We start from the raw sequence: 9310 nt of genomic DNA on the forward strand, positions 1-9310 counted from the left end.
TTGCTCATGGGCAACTTTGGTGCACAGGCCTTGGTTTGGGCATCTCTGCTCCATACATTGTCTATACAAACTCAAAGACATGTTCTCCTTTATTCAGCTGATTTTATTTAATGAATACCGTGACTACATATTGATATATGGAAAAAATGTTGTCATATTTCTGGCCAAATCATCTGGGGCCTGATATGTATAAACGTTGCAACGCAAATTTCTGTGCACATATCGGGATTTATAAAAAAAATTAATTTGGCATAAATATGTGCACACGGTATGGACACTCTAGAGCAGGGATCCTCAAATCTGGCCCACGACATCCACTTTCCTGCAGAGTTTAGCTCTAACCCTAATCAAACACACCTGAGCATGCTAATCAATGTCTTCAGGATCATTAGAAAATCACAGGTAGCTGAGTTTGAAGCTAAACTCTGCAGCGCATTGGACCTCCAGGGCAAGATATGAGGAACCCTGCTCTAGAGTCTAGACCATGCCTACGCACTCTTTTACTGGAGTGAGCGAAATAAGGACGCAAACAATGATTTTAAAGTCTGTTTTACATTTGACATACACATTTAGATTAAATATGACACTATGAATAATGAAGTTAAGCACTGAAATTTAATGAAATTATCCAGAAATTAAACCATTTCTATATTAATTTAAACGAATATTTGCAGTGCATGTGCTGCTTTCAAATGGTTCTCCTGTGTTAAATGTTTTAATCACAGTGAGGATTGCTTGGTGTATGACAATTCCACTTTAAATTGTTCTAAATGGCAAAACTCATGTTCTGAGAAAATACTTTTGCACGATCATTGATGTGAACTTGACTTTGTCTGATGGCTTTGGAACAAGTGGTAAAGACAGACATAAGGATGCGCTCGTTGATCAAACAGTCCATTGGCTGGTTTGAAAAGGTTCGATGAGTGTAACCTCTGTTCACAGGTGTCGCGCACAGACAGCAGCCTAATGATAACCCCTTTCGTGCTCTTCCAAATATTGTGACGACGCCCCATATTTAAAAGATAGAATTTGAAGGAAACTCTTTTCTAAATGTTTTATTGACGCGATGAGTCAAACAGCCATTTACACTGAAAAAAAAATAAGGCCTATCTTTTTCCATAAAAATATAGGCTATAAACAAAATGTTTACCTCCTAGGCAAATTGCATAGATTAGAATAGTGATGTCTCAAAACTCATTTATAGTCCTCCAATTTTCCTAACATATTGTACCCTTAACCATGTTAAAAATGGAAATTATGCATGGAAATTACATGCAGATGAGGTTATGCATCGTAAAACTAGGCTTTGTAAGCTCCATATATGGTGATTTTTGGGGAGGAGATGCATGTACGCCAAATCTTCCGCTGACAGGGATTTAAAAAATGATTTTTGTGCAGGTTCTGGAGTACCAAATCTAGCTTGTGTGTACGTACACTTTTAGGATGAAATCTATGGAAAGTTTTATACATGAGGCCCCTGGCCTTAATTTTAAAAGCTATCATGAAAAGTGCTGGAAATTACCTTTTAAGAGTAAAATAAATTAAAACTAAAATTCAGTGACTAACCCTTCAGTTATTAATCTGGTGTGATCTGTTCTAATGAAGGTAACTCTAAGACATTGTTCTCACTTTTTAATAATATCTCTAGACCCCCATGTTGTTAATATATCTAGACTCCCATGTTCCCTACCCCCTCATCTGTACTCATCAGCCTTTTGTAACTCTTTGTTAGGACTCTTTGTCCTAACAATTTCAATAATCTCCGTCCCATCTCTAATCTACCCTTCCTTTCCAAAATTCTTGAAAAAATCGTTGCTACTCTGCTTCACTTTCATTTAACTTGTAACAACCTGTACGAACCATTTCTCACACTATCCTTCTCAATAGACTCATCTATATTGGCATCACTCACACTCCTTTTAGATTGGTTTAAATCTTATCTTCAGGGTGCACTCAGTTCGTCCAGTTACAATCTTTTAGTTCCTAACCTTCCCCTGTTAACACTGGTGTGCCTCAGGGCCTTGTCCTGGGACACCTTCTTTTCATCATTCACCTTTTTCCTCTGGGCAATATTTTTCTTAAAGGGGTCCTATTATGCTTTTTCACTTTTTCAACTTTAGTTGGTCTGTAATGTTACTGTTTGAGCATAAAAAAAAGATCTGCAAAGTTACAAAGTTCAGAGTCCACTTCAAAAGGAGATATATTATTTAACAGAAATCACTTTTCAAAAACTACAACGAACGACTCATTTGGATTTACAACGCATATTTTCCAGGATTTGTGATATCACAAATATCAACGAATGGGACGAGACCTGGTTGAGATGCACTAGAGAAGGCAATGAGTGTTATACGTCGTTCCCACCGGAACTGCTTCTGTTTACAACAGTGAGCGCAAGCTAGATTCAAGTGATTATTACGTTTTAAATATGGATATTTTTCTTACAAAAATACATAGATTCGCTGCAGAAGGCCTTTGTTCACCCCCCAGAGCCGTATGAGACACTTTTTTTTTTTCGATGGGCGATTTTTTTTTTTTTTTCCGAAGTTCTTTTGGACGGAAGCAATGCAACACCCGCTGAGTGGCATTAAACAGCTTGAAAGATCAAAGACAATTTTTTATATAACCCCGACTGGATTCGGAGGGGGTGAGTAAAACGCAGCCTAATTTTCATTTTTGGGTGAACTAACCCTTTAAGTCTCACTTGTTTAAGATTGCATACCTCACCTAAACTGTATTTGTCCAGTCCCACTTTATTCTGTTTTAGTATTTTGTACATGATATTTCTTGTTTGCTTTTTATTGTCTTGTTCGTAAATTTATTCTGCGGTGTCCTTGAGTGCTGAAAAAGGTGCTTATAAATGAAATGTATTATTATAATTAAAGAGGAATAAAATGCAGATTAAATAATTAAATGTGCCTATATTACATAAACATACTAGTTGAAATCATCCAAATAAGACTTAAAATATTGCATAAAACAAAAAGAAATGCTGAAATAAGCTCTGTCTTAAATGAAAGTGTAATTTCTCATTCTGCAGTCTAGGTAATTATCTCAGATGAAGGTTGTGCAGTTTAAGAATGTCATAGGAGACTGAGGGCTGGAGCTGTTGTCTACTGCACTGGAGAGTCCTCACTGTAAACTAGAAACACTGGGGTAGAGTCACAGCACTTGAATTATTCTGCAAGTCAAACTCCGACATCACAAATGTGTCTGAGAATCCTGAACAGTGAGGATGTGTCTTTATTCCTTCTGCTGGATGAATGACTGTGGTGTCACAGATTAAGGTTGCGATGCTCTGATTTTTGCTCTGACATCAAACCACTCACAATTGAGTAAGCTGCATCTGTCTGGGAATGAAATAGGAAAGTCAGCAATGGAACAGGCTCATCCAGATAATAAGCTGAAAAAAAATCAAGTGAGTTTAATGATAACTCACCCAAAATTAATTTTTTATCTTTTACTGACCATTACGTTATTGAAAAACGTTTCTACCCCCTATCACAAAAGGAGATATTTTAAAGAATGTTGTAGTTGTTCTTTTTCTAGATTAAAGTGGATGATACGTACTTTCAAAATACAAAAAGCATTAAAAAGTACCCTACAAGTCCATACAACCAATGTGCTTTTTAGTGAAAGAAACGGACTGAAATGTATGTAGTTTGCTGCAGATCTGTTGACTTTTACACTCAGTATTTATTATATATTGTAGTGATCTAATCTCTTGTTTGTATTTCCTTTTCTTTCAGTTTATCAACTTGGAGATCTAAATCCTTCTCAGAGAGTACAGATTTCAAGGAGCAGCAATTATCCTGCTGCACATTTAAAAAGTAATTAATGCTTATTTGTATCTCCCTTGTGAATCAGCATTGAACTTTTTAGCATTTATTCATTTACTTGGAACAATCCATTATGGAGTAACCTTTTTTAAATTTTCACGTTCATAGAAAGAGAGACAAAACGGAGATGATAGAATTGAGCTCCTCCAGCAATGCAGATTAAATGTAATAATTTTCAGTTGGCACAATTTACATATGCATATATCAATTAATGTACATGCTCTTCAATATATACATTTTTTTTTTTACTTAATGTATTGATAGTTACCTAATTTGGTTTCACTGTTGTTGTTTGTTTTTTGTTTGTTTGTATTTTTTTGTGTTTTAACAATTTTGTTGTCCTCTAAATGAAAGTTATAATGTCATATTTTTTGTTGTAGGTTTCTTATACAAGTGAACAATACATTTAGACAAAAGTCAATTATATAATAAAGGTTGATTTTAACAAAGGTTCTCAAGGTAATTAATTTATTTTAATATATATCAGGTTGTCACTTGTTTTATATGTTGTCATTTTGTAGAATTAATTCATTTATGCTGGGCAAACAATGTTTTTATAATTTTGTATGTTAATGTTTACATATTTGTTGTTTAATAAATTATCTTGTGTTTTAACATTAACATTAACAAAAGGTTATCTAAATGGTGTTATAGTAGTTGATTAAGGAATATTTGATGACAGATGAATTATTGAGAATGCAAACAAGGTGCTATTGTGGCCATGACACAAAGCCGAGTCTTCATTTGTGATTCAGCTGAAGGCTTAATGTGTATTGAACAAAATACAAACTGAATATTTCCAATCAAGATATGAGGGCAGCAAGGTCATCTTGCGTATCTACAGTTTCTATGCAAGTCTTTTTTTAAATACATATAAATAACCCCATTATGAAGTTGACAGACTAGTATTGTTTTTTTTGTTTTTTTTTTGAAAAGCATTTTTTATATTTATGCATAAAAGAAAGCCCAATTTTCAAGCTTTCAGTATTTTTGATATGTATGTAAATGTGTACAACATCTCATGTAGATGCAATAGATTAATTTTACACTGCTTTACATCAGCAAAGCTACATTTCAAGAAAAGCGAGATTTAAAGTATGTAGGTAGAAAGTCCCTTATAGAGGCCACATGCTTTCATTTTTACTCGCTGTACACTGGCAGACGTAGCATGAAGCTCTGTGGAAACTAAGTAAACTTCATAGTACAATATATTTACATTTACATACAACTTATGTTGATTTAAGTATGTTTGATAATTTAGATACCTAAAATTCAGTAAATATTATTATCTGATACATCCTTGGCCACACAAAGAAACACCTCAGTCACTAGCATGGCAACTTGTATAAATGTAGCCTGTATTTGATAAGGATTGTTGAGAGGGAGATAAGACCAATACATTGTAAATTTTAATAATTTAAAAAGTGCAAAAACAGGTAACAAGTATTACAAGGTGTTTATCAAACCTGCTCAACACAGAGGAGCTAAAGGAGCTATTGCTGTGCTTTTGATTTTTGTGACTTTCCTGACTTTACTAAAGTTATACAAGCAGTTCATCATTTTTTTAGAATCCACATACACACACACAAAACATTTTCACAATAAAATTGTATTCTTTCTTGACATGATCCACAGGAGCTGATGTGATTGTCATTTTTCTTTAACTCAGTAATACAGTGGATGAGATTTACCACAGCCCAGGAGGGTTTTGTTGAAGAGTAAACAGCCAATGGATCCGCCACTGCACGGTGAAGGTGGAGTTTCTCCTGCTCTCAGGTGAACAAAGAAAAAAAATGACTAAGAAACTAGTCCAACTGGTTTGAAGCCCGACAGACTAACATACTGTTAACTATTAAGGTGTAAATACACTTAAACACTCTGTAGCAATTCAGTTTAGGGGTGACAAGAAGTGTCACTGTTTGACTGTGAATAAATTTTACAATGCAATTTAGATTTAATTATATTCATTTATTCGTTTTTTTATTATATAATGTTCACTCTGTTTACAGGCAGAAGAGGTCAGACTCACCAGAGCCCAGCTGTGTGTCCATGAGCAGTGACACGTCAAAAGATCTGCCATTTGCTGAATTTAAATGTGACAGCGATTCTCAACAGAGGTATTTATTGTTGTGTGTCATTAAAAAAATCTTATTAGTAACGCTTGAATATTATTTGAAATAACCTAAATAATACCCTCCTATCACTCCTATAACCTGAATAATACACCTGCACTCCTATCACTACACCAATATTAAACAAAGAAATATGGATCGCTCAATGAAGTATAATCTATTCCCTGTTACAGTCAGAAGAGATTTGACTCACCTGAGCCCAGCTGTGTGTCCATGAGCAGTGACGCATGAAAGGATCTGCCATTTGTTGAATTTAAAGATAACCGCACTTCTCAACACAGGTAAATTTACAAACAGGTGGTAATGCAATAATCAGTAATGGGAATAATTGTTTATACTTTTTTTAAAAATGTGTTATTTAATTATTCATGACTATTTTTCCCCCCTTCCATTGATGGCAATTCTTCATCCTCTACTTTTCTCTGTCTGTGACCGCCGGTTGAAATCCATTCTTCAAATTAGTTTGTAAAGCTGTCGTTTTTCTATTTGCATCTCTTGTGAAGGATCACCATGAATAATGAATTGCTACCCATATAGGATATATCACTGCCATACATTTGAATGAATATACAGTGGGTACGGAAAGTATTCAGACCCCCTTAAATTTTCTACCCCATGCAACTGTCTGTTGGTAATAAGTGATTTGGGGTTTAGAGTTCGTCCTTTGTTGAAAGCTTTGAAAAGCTTATTAGCTAGCTGGCCTTTAAGTTTAAAACTAATTGACTATGCCTAAAAGCCCTTATACTTAAAAGTATGATATGTCCCCTTTAATAATTTCTTTCAGTCTCTATAAACTCCAAATATAGTGAAATTCTAAAGACTGATTAGAGCAAATGCACCACACAGCACCAAATGAACATTAAGAAAAAAATTAGTTTTATTCAACTAAATCCTGAAATGTTGTTTATTAAGTGGGCTACATCTGTTCTCTGTTATAGACGAAAAGACCAGACTCACTAGAGTCCAGTTATGTGTCCAAGAAGAGTGACACATTGAAGTATGTTCTGTGTGCTAAAATTAAAGCTGGCAGCACTTCTGACCACAGGTAGGGCTATAATTATAGAACCTATTCCACCTTTTAGTGTTTTTCAGTGTACTAATTCACGTTTGTTATTTGTAATTAATTGAACAGCACTAAACTCAAAACAAAGCTGAGGAAGAAGTTTCAAATTCTGCATGAGGGAATGGCAAAGCAGGGAAACTCAATCCTCTTAAATGAGATCTACACAGAGCTTTGCATCACAGAAGGTGAAAATGGAGAGATTGATATGTCTCCCAAGAGAGAAGAAACAGAAGATACACCAATCAACTCCAATGACATCTTCAAACCGTTACCTGGACAAGACCAACCCATCAGAACTGTGCTGACAAAAGGAGTCGCTGGCATTGGAAAAACAGTCTCTGTGCAGAAGTTCATTCTGGACTGGGCTGAAGAAAAAGCAAATCAGGATGTCCACCTCATATTTCCACTTCCTTTCAGAGAGCTCAATTTGCTGAAGGACCAAACATTCAGTCTTCAAGATCTTCTACAACTTTTCATGGGCACAAAACAACTTGAAATCTCTCAAAATGAAGGTAAAATCATTTTCATCTTTGATGGTTTGGATGAGTGTCGTCTGTCTCTGGATTTTCAGAACAGCGTGAGGTTGTGTGATGTGACCGAATCTGCTTCAGTAGACGTGCTGCTGACAAACCTCATTGTGGGGAATCTGCTTCCCTCTGCTCTCATCTGGATCACCTCCAGACCAGCAGCAGCTGATCTCGTTCCTTCTGAGTGTGTCCATCGAGTGACAGAGGTACGAGGCTTCAATGACCCTCAGAAGGAGGAATACTTCAGGAAGAGAATCACTGATGAGAGTCTGGCTGAGAGAATCATCTCACACCTGAAGTCATCAAGGAGCCTCTACATCATGTGCCACATCCCAGTGTTCTGCTGGATCTCAGCCACTGTTCTAGAGAAGATGTTGAGTCAAGCAGAGAGCGGAGAGATTCCCAAGACTCTCACTCAAATGTACACACTTCCTGATCATTCAGACCAACATTAAACATGAGAAGGACTATGAGAAGAACGTGACAGATGAAGACATGATCCTTAAACTAGGGAAACTGGCTTTTCTGTGGCTTAAGGAAGGCAATGTGATCTTCTATGAAGAAGACCTGAGAGTGTGTGGCATTTATGTGATTGAAGCATCAGTGTACTCAGGATTGTGCACATGTAGAGAGGACTTGCATCAGAGGCAAGTCTACTGTTTTGTTCATCTAACCATCCAAGAACATCTAGCTGCTCTGTATGTGCATCACTCTTTCACAAAAAACAACATCAATGTGTTCCTGAACCAAACGATGAAACAAAAACCGAACAGGGTACAATATTTGATCTGCATCAGAAAGCTGTGGATGAGGCCGTAAACAGTAAAACTGGACATTTAGACCTTTTCCTTCGCTTCCTTCTAGGCTTCTCTCTAATGTCAAATCAGACTCTCTTAAAAGGTCTAATGACACAGACAGAAAGCAGGTACCACAATTTAGATAAAACACCCAAATACATCAAGAAGAAGATAGAGGAACATCCCACTCCTGAGAAATTCATCAATCTGTTCCACTGCCTCAATGATTTGGGTGATCACTCACTAATAGAACAAATGCTGTGGTACTTAATCACTAAAACTCGTACAACAGCCTTGTCTTCCTTACAGTGGTCAGCTCTAATATTTGTTCTGTTGACTTCAGAGAACTTGGGTGTGTTTAAATTTAAGAAATATGCTTCAGTGAAATATTCTGCGGACATACTGCAAATTCTCCTCAAACTACTTCCGGTGATTGAAGCGTCCACATCTGTTCAGTAAGTAATAATGACAATGATCATATTATCAAAACATTATGCATAACAATTTGAAACTGTTTTTCCCCCTTTCCTCAAGGCACATAAGGGTTTTGTTGAGATTTTATTTGTATTTTTTAGACTCAGTGAGTGTGGACTGACAGAGGAAAGGTGTTCCTCTAGCCAAAACTCTCAGCTCAGAAGCCTCATGTGTGATGGAGCTGAACCTGAGTGAAAATACCTTGCAAGATAAAGGTGTCAAGTTTATCTCTAAAGGACTATTGCATCCTCACTGTAAACTAGAGATACTGAGGTAGCTGTCAGTGGTTTGGTGTCTATTATGATGTTTTCAGTTAAACCCATTTCAATTAATTAACATATTGATTACATTAATATCACACATAAAAGCAGCACAGCATTGTAGTACTTATAATCACTTGTTTTATTTTCACTGCAGGTTGAGGAATTGTGACGTCACAAATGAAGGTTGCACTCATCTGAAATCTGTTCTCATATCA

General features: G+C 36.1%; 1 pseudogene; it reads left to right on the plus strand.

Moving 5' to 3' along the window:
* The first annotated feature begins 6 nt into the window (after nucleotides 1-6).
* Nucleotides 7-9310, plus strand: part of LOC107582261 (NACHT, LRR and PYD domains-containing protein 3-like) — a 21110-nt pseudogene continuing 11806 nt past the window's right edge.

This window comes from Sinocyclocheilus grahami, unplaced genomic scaffold (assembly GCF_001515645.1).
Source record: "Sinocyclocheilus grahami isolate Dianchi unplaced genomic scaffold, SAMN03320097.WGS_v1.1 scaffold42.1, whole genome shotgun sequence".
Taxonomy (NCBI): Eukaryota; Metazoa; Chordata; class Actinopteri; order Cypriniformes; family Cyprinidae; genus Sinocyclocheilus; species Sinocyclocheilus grahami.